Consider the following 19363-nt stretch of genomic DNA (forward strand, 5'->3'; position numbering starts at 1 on the left):
CTGAGTAAGAAGCATGAAAGTCTTTGTCTTGTAAGAACCGTTTTTCAAGAGATAAAAATCTACGTAAAGCCACACTGTAAGTATCACCAAAATCAGGGGCTGTTATTTTAAAAGGCAAAGAAACTACGTAACGTCCCGATTCTGTTCTGTAAGTTGTGTTTAAAAAGTAGTTTTCACAATATTCATCATCCTTAGATTGGGCATGAATCTCTGGTACTTCTTCAATTTGCCAAAAATTTTGTAGTGTTTGATTTAAATTATTAGTACTACATGTGGTAAAAAACGTATTTATCGTTTTATTTGGTTTTTCATAGGAAGTTTTGCCAGTTATAGTCCACCCAAAGTAAGTTTTAATGCATACTGGTTTATCTGGACCGTCATCAATTTTACCGTCTTGTAAAATATATGGAAAAATATCATTTCCAAGCAAAAGATCGATTTGAGAATTTTTATAAAAGTAAGGGTCCGCCAATTGCAAATCAGAAGGAAAAGTAAAGTTTTCTTTTGAAAAGGAAACAGAAGGTAAATCGTCGCATATTTTATCCAAAATAACGGCATCAAGTGAAAGGGTATGACTTGAATTGTAAATTGATGAAATTATACAATGCACGCCCTTTTTGGCAGTAGCATACATAGAATTAAGACCATGCAGGGACATAGATATATTAAATTTGGATAAATGTAATTTATTAGCACAATTTTTAGAAATAAAACTGGACTGAGCTCCACCGTCAAGAACGGCTCTAAAGGTATGCCATTGATCAAAGGCATCTTTAATTTTTACTAACACAGTAGCAAGCAAAACTTCCTGATCATTTATTAGTACACCCACAGTAGAAGCTTTAGAAGTAGATGGCATTGGGCTTTCAAGATTCCTAGTTGCCTCGACCGGCAAATTTGAATTTAAATTCTTATTAATGTTAAACTTTTCATTGTTTGATTTAAAACACAGTAAGGTATGATGCTCTTGATTGCAATTGCGACACCGTTTTTCAGATGTGCACCGACTTACAGTGTGAGCACTTGCAAGACAATTTACACAAGCTTTTTGGGTTTTTATGAAATCAAATCGATCCCTTGTTGTTTTAGAAAGGAATGACGGGCATCTATAAATTATGTGAGAGCCTTTGCAAAGAAAACATATAGAATTAAAATTTGATTTCTGGCTGTTTGTGAATAAAGCAGAACGGTATTTTGGTTTATTTACATTAAAGGAGTTTTGTGAATTACGAACATTATTATTTGAGAAATTTTGTCTAGAAATCGAGGGTTTAGAATTTTCTTGAGAGTTAGATTCGTATAAAAATGACTCAAGTGCAATGCATTGCTTTTGCAAAAAATGCTTGACTGCCTCATATTTCGGTACGTCATTAGACGCGTGAAACTGTTCAAAGGCTTTTCTTGTTAAAGGATCTAATCTATTAAGCAGCATATAAACAAGAACAAAATCCCATTGATCAATTTCAAATTTTAAATTTTTAAGAGCACATAAATTCTTGTTAAAAGTATCTAATAAATTTCTTAAAGAAAATGCACTATCAGAAGACATGCGCGGGCATTCTTCAATTAATTTCCAATAAGTAAAGGCCTGAAGGCGTCTATTACTGTATCTTTCTATTATGGTGTTGTATGCAATAGGATAATTTTCATTAGTGATTAAAATATCAGCAATGAGATCACGAGGTTGTCCCTTTAGGGCACCTAATAAAAAATTAAACTTCGCGATATTACTTAAATTGCGTTTGGAATGGACCATAATAGCAAAGCTTTGATGAAATGTGGGAAATGTAGTTATATCTCCATTAAAAGTAGGTATATCGAGCCGAGGCAAATGATCAATCTCGTGAGAGTATTGTAAAGTAGGACCAACAGGGCGGATAGAAGTATCCAGGACACCATTTTCCTCCAGCGGCAATTCAAAAAGTTGATAAAAAATTGTATCAATTTCATGGCAACGTTTAACAAAATCTAAACCTGTTTTTTCCTCAACCTTAATCTCGTCTGGAGAAGCCACAAGTAAAGTGAGTATGGAATTATGGTGTTTCTCGAAATCCTTCTTAATTTTTGCCAAGCTTCTGTAACATATTTTAAATGAAAGTAATTCCGATGAATCAACAAGAGCTAATGCCGCAGCCTCTTTCACCAAAAAGAGTTGGGATATTGCACTTTGCCTCAAGGCTTTTGATTTTAAAATCTTATCATTTGCTGAAGAAGTCATGGTAAGGTTTTTTTTTTTTTTTTGTAAACCCCCAAAATCACTCCAAATCCAAAAATCTCAGAGTAAAAATGTTACCTCTTTTATGAATCCCTGTGCTATACGCGTAGAATGAAATAAATGGAAAATAAAAAAGAGGCTCCACCTTAACGAAGAGCAAAAAAAACAGATCACTTAAAAGTATCACTTTCCGAAAATCCCCGGTAAAGAAACACAAATAATAAAATTTATCACCAAAAGAAAAAAAACCCGGCCTTGGCGTATACAATGCAAACGTTATCTTAGCAACGGAATGCAACAAAACCCAACTAAATTAAGCTGATCTCGGAGCGGCCGAAAGAAGTATTTTATATATATATTATATTTGTATACAGTATAGTACAGTATAAGTATAGTAGAGTAGAGCTGGACTGGTTATGCAACCAAATAAAAGTAAATATAGATTTCCCGATTAGTGGAAACAGTATTCTAATAACAGTAGTAGCAATTATGTAAAAATGTAAAAATAAAGGTTATAATAATTTTATCGTATAACTTTCAAAAGTTTTAGGCAAAATCGTATTTCAAATTATGCAAATTAATAGTAAAACTAAATCGTATTCATGAAGTAGCACTCAAAGTATATATGGTGAGCAAACTGAAGTACAGAAAATCGTCCAAAGTTTTTTTTTTTTTTTTTGAAATTAATACAAGCAATTTAGAAAGGGGCACTATCCGGCTCGAAGGACCATGTTTAGAAGGGTGCCATTGATTAGAAAAGGGTTCTAATCAATTGAGGCCCTATAGACTGTAAAATTTATAGGTTGCGATGGTTCATGTACCTTTGGACGGTTTTACACCACAGCCTGCTGACTTAGCACGAAAAATATAAAAGTGATTGAATTAAATTAACAGTAAAAAGACTTACCTAGGGGTCAGTCAAGATCAGGATAACACAAGAGGTTTTTGCGGAAGGCCGCGCGAATACTGGTCGTAAAAATGGTTATTAACAGTAAGACGATCTAGTACCGAGTGTTTTCACCTCGATTCCCCGCGTTAGTCTTTTCGGTACTTGCGTGTGACGTATTATTTGGGTATGTACCAGGTTTGTAGTAAAAGTAAAGAATAGCAAGTAAGGAAATATTATAGGGAGAGGCGAGGAAACAAGGCAAATCTCGACATTCATTATGTAAAACAAAAAAATATTAGCAGCAAGAAGCGATACTTTGAATGCACTTAAGAATATAACTTATAGAACTAAACTAAATCAAACTAAGTATTAAACTAATCAATAAAGTGAAATTGAGATGACTACAAGAACAGAACAATGGTGCTAAAAACTCCATTTTCTAAAAAAGATAAATTGTGCTCGACTTATCAATAAGATTGTTTGTCTGTTTCTGTTGTGAAGTGAATCTGAGCATTGTCATACACCATGGTATCAAGGATTCGTCTAAAAATGGAGAGTTTAGGCTTCATTTTTGCTAATTTGTTCTTCAATTTGATTATTATATTTGTATCATTTTTTATTTTAGTCCTTAATGTAGAGAACTCTTTGATCTCCTATATCTACAAAGTAGTCTATGTTTTATATTTCAATTATTATATTTTTATGCTTTGAAGTATACTTGGGCACCCATTTATTTGCTATTGAAAAAAGACGTTTATATAATGCACTAGCGGAGTCTATATCTATGGAACTAAAACGGAGATCAATCAGTACAATAAGTCATTATACAGGGGGTTTCCTTTCAAATGGTCACAAATGCTATAGTATATACTGGAGCCATAAGGAAGTAGTTTGAGATAAAATGGTCGTACACGGTCGGAAGTGCGCCGCTTCCAAAATACAGGGAGTTAAAATAAATTTCAAAAAATCGATTTTTTCCTCTGTATTTAAAACGCTTACAGTGATTTGAATGAAATTTCCAGGATTTAATTGATAGGTGGTATGGCAACTTTCTGAGCTATTAGAGATATTTTGACTTGTCCAGGGTCGGACTTGCAGCACATGTACTTTAAGTTTTTATAAAAAAACAGATCCGCCATAATTTTTTTTTGAATTGTTTATTTTTTACAAAACACATCCCTTGCATTTTTGCGCTGGGATGCACTGTTTTCATGCAAAAAAATAAAATGAATAAAAATGAATGTTTAAAAAATAAACATTATGATATTGACTTTATAACAAATAAACTTAAACTTATAACAAATTCCTGCGTCAACTTTTAGTAAGCTTAGGTTAGATTATTATTACTTAATGATTTTCTGGAGTTCTGTATAAAATAAATAAATAAATAAATTAGGCCTTTATTTTATACTCGGCGAAGGGCAACGAATGCTGTTAACTTAACCCAGTACACATAAAATTAGAATAATATTATAACTACTTTAAAAGAAAAGCAAATAAAACATATAGAAAATATTAAACTAACTTAATATACAAAAAAACAAACAAAAACTTAGACTTAAAAAAAGAAAAAACCTACCTAGCGCATGTCCGACTTGACTTTCAATACAAATACTTAAAAAAAATAAATGACATTCTACAATAAAAGCAATAAAAATTAAAAAAAAAGTAGAAGAACTATCCAATAACAAATAAATTGATGAAATAAAATTAAAAGTTGAACAAAGTCATTAAGTACGCTATTGTATTTTGAAGCTTTGAAAAGACTTGTTAACATAATCATTAATATTATATGTATTTATTAGCTTTGATGCACAGAAAGAAAATGACCTTTGAAAAATTGCAGTACTGTGACACTGTATATTACCTATATTATGTATTACTGTTGTAAATTTAAAAGTTTAACAAAATTGAAACTGGGTTTTGCCCGTTTATAAATAAATATATAAAATGTACTTACATTTCTAAAAGTTTGTTAAAGCTCTCGACAGATAATTTCTTTCTTACTGATGACTCATATGATTTAAATAACCAAAAACTAACAATTAAAAATGAATCAAAATCCAGTTCGTCGAGTGTCATGGTCACTCGACGCGTCACTAAATGGTTCTCCAAACAAGAAACTATTTATCATTGAAACGGATAAAAATCTTTAAGATTCGTTGTGATAGTTCGATTCACCTTCTTTGGTCAGACAGGCGAATGTCAAGGCAAATTACAAATTTTAAAAGATTTAAGAAGGCGGTATTGTCTGCTAAGGTCGATATTAGATAAGCTAATTCAAGTTTTACGGAGAATCAAATTGTTTATTGTGAAATTTTTATCTTTTTAGGGCCAAATTACGGACCAGCTGGTAAAGTTCCTGTGTGTTGTCAGGCAGATAAATTCTATCTTCTCGGTAAACCTACCAATAGCTGTAGGAGGAATTATAAACCAAATTTTAACCTGCTGTTAAGTAGCAGAAGGTTTACAGTTTGGCAACAACATAATTGTTGTGACCAGTATAAATAATCTTAAGAAAAAAAGAAAGATTAGGGTTATGAGTATCCGGCTCTGAGAAAATAAATAAAATAAACAAAAATAATGAAAGTCTTTCCTTCTTAATTTGTGATAATAGTTAAAGGTACTTGTATACTTGTTTTGTGCCAAATCTATTCTTTCTGTTAGTACTAGTATTAATACGTATTTGCATTTTTGCTAATTGTTTGTAAGTATCTCACTAGACATTTGCCAGTGAATCACAGTACACAGCTTTTTAGAAACTGTATACTGTGCAGTGAATTTTGTAGAATTTTAATCATTTTTTTTTACATTATTTTTTAGAGGATGCCTCAATAACCTGATAAAAAAAAGAAGACGGTAAACTTTTCTGAAAAAGAAGTTATTTTGCACTGTAATTTAATAAGTCAATTTGCAGGTACAATTAAATCAAAAAAGACTGATGCAACATCTCGGAAAGGAAAAGATCAGGCCTGGGAAAAATTGACAGCAGAGTTTAATTTAAAAAACCCTATGTATGAGGGTATAAAAAAGATCTAAGAGAAAAAGTAGCCAAGAACAAACAATAAATATTTAAAACTGGTAGCAGTAGTGCAACCATAACACCTCTTACCACCTATGAGAAAATAATTTATAATTTAATAACACTGAGTCTTGAGGGACTACCTTCAATGTATGATAATGATAGGGATCAAATATGGTGGCTGAAATTTGACGTTCCTATATGAGATGTTTGTTTTCTTTTCATTTTTCAGTCACATAACAGTGGCATAGCCAGCAAAGAGGGGCATGTGAGGGAAGGGTATAGCCTTAAGTTGGGCATTATCATATTAAATAAAGAGAGATTTAACCAGATGAATAACAAAATATTCATACAGATTAAGAAGAAAACTTAGAATATTATACACAAACTTCTTCTAAAGCTATGCAAGCTCCAACTCCAACTAAAAATTTGAGGTTATAAACTTCCTGGTAAACCTTTTATACGCTGCTTTTTCCTGTTGTTAACTTATTCTACTGGTAAGCAAGAATTATCCCGCTGGTAAGATAAACAAGAAGTTCATAATTCAATTTTTAATGTTACCAGCATGATAACTTTTCCAGACATTTTATCTGCCGGTCCATAATTTGGCCCTAAGGGCCAGGAATATTCCTGGTACCAGGAGATACCAGGAATTTTATAACCTCAAAAGTTGAGAGTTGGATCTTGCATATTTTTGCCAGAAGTTTGTGTATAATATTCTAAATTTTGTTCTTATTCTATATAAGTATTTTGTGAAAATGAATAACAATCGTGTCAATAACCAATTTTTTTATTTGGATGTGCTGTCAGATGAGTCGGATGAGGAAGAATTAGAAGATTTTATAAACATTATTTATCGACGACCGCGTTTTATACAGAATAAAATAGACCATCTTAATTACTGGAATGATGTAGATTTCTGAAAACATTTTAGATTGTCCAAAAAAATGCCGTTGTTTACCGCTTGTTGCATGAAGTTGAAGAACTTGCCCGATTACTCCTTCTAGTACTTCCCATAAGAACTCCATGAGTGCAAGAGAGGATTTTTTTTCGGATAACTCCGGAAGTATCCGGAATTTTAAAATTTTTTAAACGTCATTTTATTAAGCTCCAAATTGTGCAACTTTGCCTCCATTTAACCGACCCCGTAACTCTTACGGTTTCCGAGAACCCAATGGTCACCCTCGAATTTCGGACACCCAGTACATGGACGTCGTCCTTAAAACTTCATTATTCTTCTGGATGGAGTTTCAACAAAACCCACTTGTGGTTTTACAGTTCTTAAAAAATATTCGGCATAATACATTTTTGTATATTTTGGCAAATAAATATATTATTATAGCAGTTTTTATTTGTTTATACAATCCGTTTTTGAGTTTTTTTATTTGTCAGCTGTCAACCGCTATAACTTTCCAGGTTAAACCGATGACGCCATTCGACGTCTCTCGGTGAATACCAAATATGGCTTGTATAAAGCGGTTTTTACTTTTGGTTTTAACCACCACTCGCTTGGACAGGCTATAAATGTCCATCACCTTTATACAAAATTTGTGAAAAAATATGACAACACTGCAGTTTACCTATAACAGCTGTCACCCATGTCAATAATGACACAATTTTGATTCATTCGTGAAGCGAATAGCGAGAAAATTGCCAACGTTTCCAAGCTGTTTAAAATTATAAAGTCTTAATAATTTTTAACACGTGAGCTGAACCAGAATCCGGAATTTCAAGTTTCCCTATTGGATCTCTGGATAGAAACGGTTTTCACCAATGTTGACATAAAGAAAACCATTGTTAAATAGAGAATAAAGATGAGCACTTGAAATATTGGTACTTTGACCCAAGCTAGAAAAGTTTATGATGCCATCAAAGAAATTAAAATATTAAAAATGGAAATCATAGGAATAACTGAAATGCGATGACCAGGCGTCAGTTTCTGTGACATTGATCACCACCGAATATATTACTTTATCATTATATATTATTTACTGTTCAAGTATATGCTCCAACAACACAACACAGCCAAACATCATGCATCCTCTAATGGATGTCCTGCATCGGTCAAAACTAGGTAAAAATGTCCATGGATTAGTTATAGACATCCTCTGGATGAAAATTTTATTCAAGTCAATGGATTTTAAATTATCTATAGTCACTGGAATTATATTGGTCATTGGACTCATATTTTTAAAGGTGGGTCGAAAGATGTGTTTTCATTTTGCTGAATAAGCATAACGTATCATGGATTTAGGAAATTCTTAATCCTACCACTTAAAAAAAGAGAAGCCATTGGACAACTACTAATAAATTAATGAAAAGTCACTGGACCTTCGTTTATCTTTTTTAGAATTATGCCTATACACACATATTTACATACAAAATTATTTGATTTACGATACATAACAGTCAACACCCATAACTAACACGTTTTTCGGATAATTAAATTCACTTTCTCTAAACACTGGGATATTGATTATGTAAAACGATTAGGGACAGTAGCCAAACTAGAGAAAACAAAAAATTATTCGTAAATGTGTTATAATTGCATGCGTAATACTGACAAGACTGGCATATAATTAATTAAAATATTTATAAGTCAAAATAGTAACAGACGTATGAAAGCCAGGTAAAAGACGCGTATTTTGCATTTATTTTAAAAGTTTTGCGACAGTTCAAAAGGTTATTTCTTAAGGTTAATAACATTTTAATGTAGAGACGTCCTTATAATACAGCTATTTAGGAATTGCAGACATGTTGGCATACAATATCAAATATCTATGTATTTTGTAACAGGTATTTTTGAATGAACGACAATGGTTGTATAAGCAACGTTGCCGACATCGATCAGAGATAAGTTTGTATAAAATGTCAATCAATATATCGTCCCTACATGTTCAATGTTCAATGTTCAAATATCGAATGTGAAAATGCCTACTTTTCAGGAGAGCTAAAAAACATATTTAATTGTCATTTAAAAATTATCGCATATGCCAACTTGTTTTTTTTTAAATTACTGCTATGCAGTTTTTCATTCTTTTTATGATAGTGATACAGTTTTTTTTCATATTATAGGCTAAAAATCTATATTCGTCACTTTGCATCTTATTAAAAATGTGTACCAATTTACGGCTTTTCAAAGAATCGAATGTGGCATATTCGATTGTTTGTGTTATAAATTTTTTTTTTTAATAAAAGTCAAGTAATAAAACAAAAATTGACATACAAATTATTTATTATAAGCACTAAACACATTAGAAAACAAAACCAAGAACTAAATAAAAATATGGTTATGTGGAATTAAATGATAGAAGAATCATCATTCTCACGGAAATTTAAACATGAATTAGAAATATTTTTTAAATCTCTTCGGGCTCATCTCCATCTTCATTAGCAACTGGCTCTGGTAGACAGTCCCTTACTTCGCTTGATATTGGCAGGGAGTACTATTGGTGGTAGGGTTTTGGGATAAAATTTTGTGAGCACATTGACAAAAGATCTTTTTTTTTACATCGGTTATGGAAAGTCTATTATTATAAGGAGTAGAAGGAGTTGTTTGATAATATCCTCTTTTTTTTTGTAGCTATTAATTTCAAAAAGTCCTCGTTATAGTTTCGTTTCATTAAAATGTGTTTGTTTTCATTCTTTTTATATTGAAACCATACACCATCAATTAAAGTAAAATGATCGTTAATCACTGGTTCCATTTCATTTACTTCATTTTTTTGCTTTTTCTTAGCTTTTTTTTGTTTTTCCATTTCAAATTTAATATGATTTTTATTAAACTCCAAGAAATCATCATGGAATAGCTGAGTAACTTCAAATGGAGTTGGGTTTTTGCGCGCTAGCCTTATGATTTGAACCCATCCTTCCAGGGTGTAAACAGGACAATTTTTTGATTTAACTTTGTCTAACCGCCATTAGTTTTAATTTTATTAAAAATCTTAGATTGTACATATTGTTTCGCAAAGTATATAAAATACCTAAATTAATATCAATGAACCTTCCAGTCAGCATTATTGCATTGTTACGCCTGACCTACATTTATCACTAAAACCAAGTCACCCATTGTAAATTAAAAGTGATGAATCGACTATTGTATTTACTATAAATACGCTAGGGGAAATTAATAAAATTAGCATTAACGATCACGTTGTGTCTCATTTAACATCCTGCAAAACCACGCCATCAACAATAAGACAACCCGCAGTACTCGTCACCATGCTGCCAGTGACGTACTAGCAACAAATCAATCAAGGTGCAAGACACCAGTATTAACATTGGTCCTTCGAGCAAAAAATCCAGCTAACCAGAGTGTATTGTTTGCCTGAACTGAGTAGGGTAACATCAAGAAATACATTCGAGAAGATAGCAGTGGATAACAGGAATTTATGGCCAGGAGAAAACTGAACAAGAATCAAAGACAGAAGAAGCGTGAGGAAAAGCGAAAGCAATTGATTTGCATCTGTTCAGACTCCATAAACGTCCAACTACACAAATCCGGTCTACCAGTGATACCGACAATTGAATAGTCATTTGAATTCACGGAGACCAACCAATTTCAACGGGAAGGTGCCACCGTGACAGATAGTCCACGTACGGCGAACCCGCAGTTAGTGACACCGAAAACAAAACGGGAGCTCACAAAAACCGAAGAATCAGCAGCATTCATAAGAAGACTAGAGGCCAGGTACAAAGAATTATTTGGCGAAGATTAGGGTACTGATATCGAGCGGGAGAAAGTTGTATGATCATTAGTTAACTGAGGATTACATATCTTTCTAGTTGTCCAGTTAACGCTGGCGAGGAAGATTAATATAATTTCTATGGTTATTTTTATGCCCGTTAACGCTGGCGGAAGTAAACATTGAGTTGGTCCTATAAAACCATACACCACTAAGTACAGTATCTTTTCAGCCTAGTTAACGCTGGCGAAAAAATATTGTATCGGAATCAAGTGAACATATTCAAGCCAGTTAACGCTAGCGAGTATAGTCATTGATTTCTGCTTAAATTGAATGCATTACAACTAGTGGCAAGCAATAGAGACTCTCATCAAAACGATAACAGCCCAAATTTCGGTGGTATTAAGTACTGGAAATCGGCTGCAATATGAAGACAGCGATTGAGGAGATGAACAAACTTGCCCTTGCTCAAGAAGAATTAGGAAAAAGCATTGTTCAAGCAGCATCAAACTTCAAAAAAGATAGCGCATTAAGAAAGACCGCCAAAAACGTTACTGATCGATTAGAAAAGCTTAGCACAGAGTATGAGGATCTCCTCAAGAAAACGCCGATTCCAAAGACAAGCAAACTGCATAACTTGGATCCCTTTTTAGACGACAATAAGCTTGTTTGAGTGGGTGGAACGCTGCAGAATTCACTATTATCATTTGGGCAAAAGCATCCGATAATAATGCCATATGACTCTCACATAACTAAACTACTAATTCTGGATGCTCATGAGAAGATACTGCATGGAGGAAATCAAGCAACATTATCATATTTGAGGAAGAAATACTAGATTATAAATGGTAAAAGGGCAGTAAAAACCATCCTAAATAAATGCGTCAAATGCTTAAGATATAAAGCAAAAACAGCAGAGCAACAAATGGGTCAATTACCAGCTGCAAGGGTAGTGCCTAATGCTCCATTCACTCACACCGGAGTAGATTATGCAGGGCCAGTTCAAGTGAGGACTATAAAAGGAAGAGGCCATAAGTGTTGCAAAGGATACATTGCTGTATTCATCTGCCTTGCTACAAAGGCCATCCACTTGGAAGTTGTAAGTGACATGACAACCGACGCTTTCCTAGCTGCATATCGCCGATTCACATCAAGAAGAGGTCAGTGCTCACGTATCTATAGTGATAATGGTACAAATTTCGTTGGAGCTGCTAACATTATCGAGAAAGAAGTTATGGACATAATCCAATGTACAAAAATACAGGACTCTATTACAAATGCTGGTACTGAGTGGCATTTTATACCCCCTGCGTCTCCACACGTTGGTGGAATTTGGGAAGCAGAGGTAAAGTCGATGAAATATCATCTACGAAGAGTAACTGGCGAAACCACGCTCACTTTCGAAGAACTTACAACATTAACATGTCAGATCGAGTCATGCCTAAACTCAAGACCACTATGGCCTTTAACAGAAAATAATGAGAACCAATTTGTCCTCCAGGCCATTTTCTGGTCGGGAAGGAACTAGTTTCCCCTCCAGATCCGATTACCACCAACATCAACTCCAACTTATCACAAAGATGGAGACTGATTCAAATTAAGAAAGACCTCTGGAACAACTGGTCCATGGAATATTTAAGTCGACTTCAGCAACGGTACAAATGGGCTTCACCTCAGGTCAACCTTAAACCAGGCACCTTAGTGTTAATAAAGGACAATAATAATAACCCAAGCCGATGGCCTTTAGCTCGCATCAGTGAGGTTCATCCAGGAAAAGATGGCGCGGTACGGGTAGTATCAATTCGCAAAGCCGACATGTCTACAACAAAGCGTCCGATTCATGGATTGATTCCTCTACCTCTGGAAGATGATTCATCACAGCACGAAACATTGAAAAGGAAACCGGCAAGATATCAAGGATTGTCATTGACATCTCTTCTCCTAATTACGATGCTATGTTTATGTTCGACAATCATACCATGTCAAGCAAACTACACTATCCACAAACCAAAGGAAGGGATTTATGTAGAACACCTCGGATCAGTCCAAATTGACAGAGGTCGATTAAGAGTCGAATCTTGGTACAGCAAAGAAATGATACGTCGTGATATGAATAAATTAAAAGTAGTTCATGACTTTGAGAGGCTGTGCAACGAAACTAGAAAATTGACGGAAGACACCCATTGTGAAATTTGTGGTCATCACTTAGCAGAACAGCAAAATCACCTAAATTGGATAACTAACACGCTTCAAGATACTTTAACCAGGGCAAAGCGAGGACTGTTGGGCAATTTCTTAACATGAGTGTTTGGGGTAAACGATGAAGTCTATCACGACAATGAGTCTTTAAATAAAAATCAAGAAATGATTATGAAGGCCACAAAGTATCAAACAAAATTTATGGTCAACGCATTATCTACATTTAACGCTACAGAGGAACGTATAGCAAACCAGTTACAGTGATTTCAGACTAAACTTTCTAAAGGACTGCAAGCCATCGAATCGATGAACGGATGGGTTGCAAAAACCAACACGAACTCCCTAAGCATACACATCCTCAGTACTTATCAAATAGCCACAAACTACCTTACAGAAATTAATTACCATTATACAAAGATGTTGGATATTTAGTTTAACAAAGGCGCATTATTTCACATACTGTCTTCAACATATATAAAAAAGATAATAACAGACACCAACAATAAGTAAACATCCTTGTCGTCACTACTGCAGACCACTATGACACAAAACGTTACTCATATTTGCATTGCTGGGTATTTATCAATAAACAATGTATCTAACTTCCAACTTATACACTCAACAGCCATACCTTTAGTAGTAGGAAATATTACATACTGGAGCATCGACACGACCGACGCAGACATAGCTGTTGATTATAACACGCAGGAGTTCTTCTATGTTACAAGAGAGGAGCTGGAAAGATGCATTAGGTCACATCGACACCATTTCATCGGTTCCCCAACTGCAGTTCGGAATCTTGAAACAAACCCCAACTGTGTTATAGATGAAATATTTAAACGACCACAGAGGATACAGTGCAAATCCATAAAGCATGTCGTGAAAACCAGTATATGGAAGCAGTTGAACAATCCAAATACTTCGTTGTTCATAACAAACAACTCCGCAAATGTAGCAATTATCTGTGTTGGCAAGCGTGAAGACATCGTGATCCAGTCCGCAGGCATCATCAAATTATTAGACGACTGCATGATTAAAACAAAGCAGGTCACTTTAACTCAAACAAGACGATCTAGCATCTCGGTGCTAGCCAGCTACTCCAAGGCAGTATCAATACCCATTAATCACACTATGGGTAGCGATAATGGCGTTCCTGGCCTATCTTTAGAACCAGTCATAGGTTTATCACCCGGACTAGAAAAGCTGGCGACAGATGAGTCTGACATTCAACGGGAACTACAAGAGACAACATGGCAAACTATCAGGCAGCATTCTGGAACCATCAGCGCTGCTACCACTATCTGCATAATCGGACTAGCAATCAGTGGCTGGTGCCTATCTAAATGTATAAGGCCACATGGTCGAGCTTACATGTCCAAGAAACGACCACAGAATAAAACCAGCGAGGAACAATTTGAGGACGAAGACAAAGCAGCGGAACTGAGCTCTCTAAGATCTACCATTGAGAGAGGGCAGAATGTCTAACCGCCATTAGTTTTAATTTTATTAAAAATCTTATATTGTACATATTGTTTCGCATAGTATATAAAATACCTAAATTAATATCAATGAACCTTCCAGTCAGCATTATTGCATTATTACGCCTGACCTACATTTATCACTAAAACCAAGTCACCCATTGTAAATTAAAAGTGATGAATCGACTATTGTATTTACTATAAATACGCTAGGGGAAATTAATAAAATTAGCATTAACGATCACGTTGTATCTCATTTAAGATCCTGCAAAACCACGCCATCAACAATAAGACAACCCGCAGTACTCGTCACCATGCTGCCAGTGACGTACTAGCAACAAATCAATCAAGGTGCAAGACACCAGTATTAACAAACTTCGATCTTTGAATGTACAGAGTCACACTCCATGTGACTCAAAGTATACCTGATCTATTGTTTTTAAATTTGGGTGAGTGTTAACAAGATATTGACACATAGCTGAAAAACTGAAGTTTTTCTGCTGTCAACCGCAGCTGTCCGACATCATTTTAACATGCTCAATAATATGTGGAAACGACATAATATATTTATAAATACAAGTAGAAATTTCGGTGCTTTTCCGTTTTCCCTCCGTTTCATCCCACAAGAAACAATGTACACTTGAGTCTCCCAAGTTATATATTGTTAAATTGTAAATAGCAAGTTTTCTTACGTAAAAAAAAAGGTCCTGCGGCTCCTTTAGGAGTTGATAAAACTGACTGCAAATCAAAGTTAAATGCCAATATATTTTTATTAACTTGATCCAACTCTTTGTCTTCATTTCGTTTTGCTCTGGCTGGTTCTTTTCTTTCCTGGTGCTTGGCATACGATTCATCCTTTTTAATTTTGTCTGCCTCTGAGCATTCTTTAAATGCAATGCAGAATTTACACAAATCTTTTTTGGGCTTATGAAATTTCAATTTATAAGATTTAAATATTTTCCTGTAGGTTTCATAACAATTTACTTTTGTGCCTTGAACTTGGCATTCTGTCTCATACTTGGATTTTATGTTCTATATACATCTCATACATGGATTTTATGTTTAGATTTGAATCAAAATATTTATAGTCAGACTTTTTTCGACAATAGTGAGATTCTAACGCGGGAAAGGAAAATATGTGATTTTTTATTCTATCTTCATCGTTTGCACTGAGTTGGTCGTTATCTCCCGCTTTAGATCTTTTTCCGCCTCTCCTTCAGGCTCTAATACTCCCATTGGTGATAACTTTTTAAAGGCCCCTTTAATTAAGCTTTCACTGATGCCAAGCGTATCGAGAAAAAATCGTCTGCAAACCACATGTTTTTCACTATTGCTCGTCAATGAATATTTTTTGTCGCACTCTTTCTTGAAATCCCATCGACAACGCGCCTTTTAGGTTGTTCTACTACAATATGTCTAATAAAGAACTCCCGCTGCAGATGAAGTGAAGACAATGAATGAAAATTATCAAATATAATTTGTCTTTCACTTTCGGGAATATTTGTGAGACATTTATGTTTGTTTAAACACGCAAAAGGTTTTAAATGTTTAGCAGGAATATTTTTGCCACTTTTGGTAACGTATGCTTCACCTTTTAGACGAAGCTTTTTATTTTCATTTCGCTTCCAGGTGTTAGGATTGGATCTAGAGCGTTTTTTAGGTGGTTCCAATAAACGATCACGAGTACTAGTGGATGCGCTACTTACATCTTGCACGTTAGTACTGTTTGTCAAGTTTTTATTTGTTTGTAGGTGTTGATTTTCAATATCCTCTTCATCACTAGAGCTGATTACTCTGTCCCTTTTATTATCTTTCTTCCGTTTAGGGTATTCATAATTTTTAACTAAAATTAAAATTATTAGAGAAAAAAATATATTACAAAGAAAAAAATACCTTGTCTTTCAGATTCATCATTAGACTCCTCGCAATTTACTTGCTCAGGCAAAAAAGTAGGGTCAGAGTCTGAATCATCTAAATCAGAATTATTTCCGGGACTTAGGTATAAACCATCTAAAAAAAGTAATAAAGATGTTTTCAAAAATATATTAATCAATTATTTGTTATATTTAATATTACCTTCCTTAAGAAGATTTTTACTAGAGCGCGTATTAGTTAATTGATCGCAATCATTATCTTGCACTTGATTTATATTATCAGTAACTAAAAAAAATAAAAATGGTATATTATAGAAATAGGATGGATGAATCTAAAAAATTAAAAAAGCAGATAATAAAAATACCTTTTTTATTAATATCAACAGGTTCGCTCATAATGATCTGCTCTGGAAAAAGTATAGGATCCAAAAAATAATCGACTACAAAGGTTAGGCATAAATATTCTAAAAAAGCTATTTATATTTTCTCAAAATTACTCGTATTAATAAAATGATTATTTCTTAATTACCTTCTTCGGGCTGACTTATGTTATCATAGGAAAAAAATCCCTAGTATGATCAACATCATTATTCTCACAAGACTGGTCGTGACAGACATCAGTCTCTATGTAATTTGGTTCATTAATAACTAAAAACAACAATATTAAATTTAAAAAATGTACAAAAATGTACATACCTTTATTTATGTCGCCGACCGGTAAGTTTTCTTTCTCCTCACAAGAAGTAAATGAAGGACCACTAACACTACTAGGCCTACACGATGTCTTTTTTTCACAGGAATCTTTCAATCCTTGTAAAAATAACACACGTTTTGACATTTTTTTTGCAATAAAGGCGGCAAACAACACGTGCTAAAGAAAATCTAAGTATAGCCACTCGTGGTTCCCTGGACCAGTGCCAACTAAACTAGCTGCGGATTCAGCGCCAACTCAGAAAATATAAACAATTTCAAAATAAGAAATGTGGCACATTCGATAAATTAATGAAGCCAAGTTCGCATACTCTGCTAATTCTTACGAACTCAACTATCGAATATGAAATATTGTATAAAATGACATCCGTTAATTTCAAAGAATTTGCATTTTCTCCAAAGCGTAACTATCGAATGTGCCACATTCGATATTATGCTTTGTATTAATTGCAAACCCTACATGATTTTTCCCAAATTCAACTATCAAATATGGCACATTCAATACTATGATATTCAAGATTTTGATGATTTTTTGATACTTGCAGTGTCTAACTAACAAATGTGTCATATTCGATAGTGTGTAGATTTACAAATATAACAAGTTTTATGTAATCTCGGTACAAAAAAACGAATGTGAATATTCAATACTTTGATTCTGCAAAATATAGAAATACATATTGTATATTCGCTACTTCTAAAACGCGTTCTAAAGGAGCTACGGATTCAATAATTTGCCACAAGACGTATTACGTCTAGTATAACAGCAAAGTATCGAATTTGAAAAATCCTTTTTTTCACATTCGATAGTTGGACATTGTAGGGACGATGTTTGAAAATGAAGCAAAAGGATCTTTTGAAGCCTAAATTATCTTCAAATTGTCAATAAAAGAACTCGATATTTTCAAGAAATTTAATGCATTCCGGCAACATAGGATTATATTTTTACGCACATTTTACCCTTTCCTACATGACTACTTTCGTTCGTTATGAATGAACTAATGACGGTTACGTAATTGACGTTACTAATATGACGAGAATTGACAAATGTTTGCCTGCATTATTTTTCACCCTTTGGAATGCGCTTATTATTCCGAAGCAATTATGTCATGCGGTAAAGGAATTCCATTACAAATTCATATTACACCCGTCGGTGGTAATTGGCATAATAACGGTCTATGACAGAACTCAATTTTATACTATTACCAGGTCTTATTATGTGGTTTATTGCCCGATTAGGTGTCTATTGATAAAACGTAATGTCTATTTATTGATTATTATTATTACTTATAGTGGCATAACAAGATTCTGTTTCTTGGTCATTTTTCTTTGACCTTTTTTGCTTAAGATTAATGATTGTCTGTATAGAAAAAAATGCTTCGATTGATAATTCAACATTAGGGTACCAAAGTGTAGTTACTTATATTAAAAAAGAAAAATCTATTTTCAACTGTTTTTTAGTGGTTTATGTTTAAAAAAATAGAGTTTGAGAGCTTTTTGAAAAATGTTGAGTGCTTTTCAAAAATTGCTGAAAATAGACTGATCATATTAAAAGCAAACAAATTTGAAAAAAATTAAGTTTAAGCAAGTCACACTCTTTTTCAACTATAATATGGTTAAATTCACTCAGTGCACCGGGAAAAAATCTCAATTTTATTCTAGGCAGTGGAGTCTTTTACTCTCTTTAATCCTTGTCAGATGATTAAATGCGCCCAGGTACCTGCAAAAAATATATTCTTCCAGGAAGTTGAATTGAAGTTTGTCACACTCTTTTCCTTATGTCAAAATGGTTAAATGCACTCAATTGCCTCAAAGAAATCTATTTAATTTTCTAGGCAGTTGAATTGTAGATAGTCATATTCTGGCATTTTATCTCTGGTATATCGTAAAATGTAGTCAACTGCATAATAAAAATATATCCTTCCAGGAGTATTCTATATTCTAATTGGACTAATTGGAGTGTCTTACGCTTTTTTCCTTCAGTAATATGGTTAAATACACCCTAATACCCGAAAGAAATTTATTAATATTTATAGGCAATTAAGTTGTGCATTTATATTCATTTTTATCTTTGTTAGACGGTTTAATGCATTAAGCTGCCTGGAAGAATATTCAGACATCGAAAGTGATATTTTATAGAACAATAGTAATTTTTTGGAATAATAATTTCCGATATTTAGGCCTAGGATGTGTTATTTTTAATTAATTGCAAACCAAAATTGTTGGAACTGTAAAAACATTTAATTTTCACATTCTGTCTAACAAAAATTCCCTAAAAAACTGGGAATATTAG

General features: G+C 33.6%; 1 protein-coding gene across 1 annotated transcript in view; it reads right to left on the minus strand.

Moving 5' to 3' along the window:
• LOC126750092 (mannose-binding protein C) overlaps positions 1-19363 on the minus strand; it is a 97432-nt gene that overhangs the window by 21722 nt on the left and 56347 nt on the right. The gene's annotated exons all lie outside the window — the stretch shown is intronic.

Source organism: Anthonomus grandis, chromosome 2 (assembly GCF_022605725.1).
Source record: "Anthonomus grandis grandis chromosome 2, icAntGran1.3, whole genome shotgun sequence".
NCBI lineage: Eukaryota > Metazoa > Arthropoda > Insecta > Coleoptera > Curculionidae > Anthonomus > Anthonomus grandis.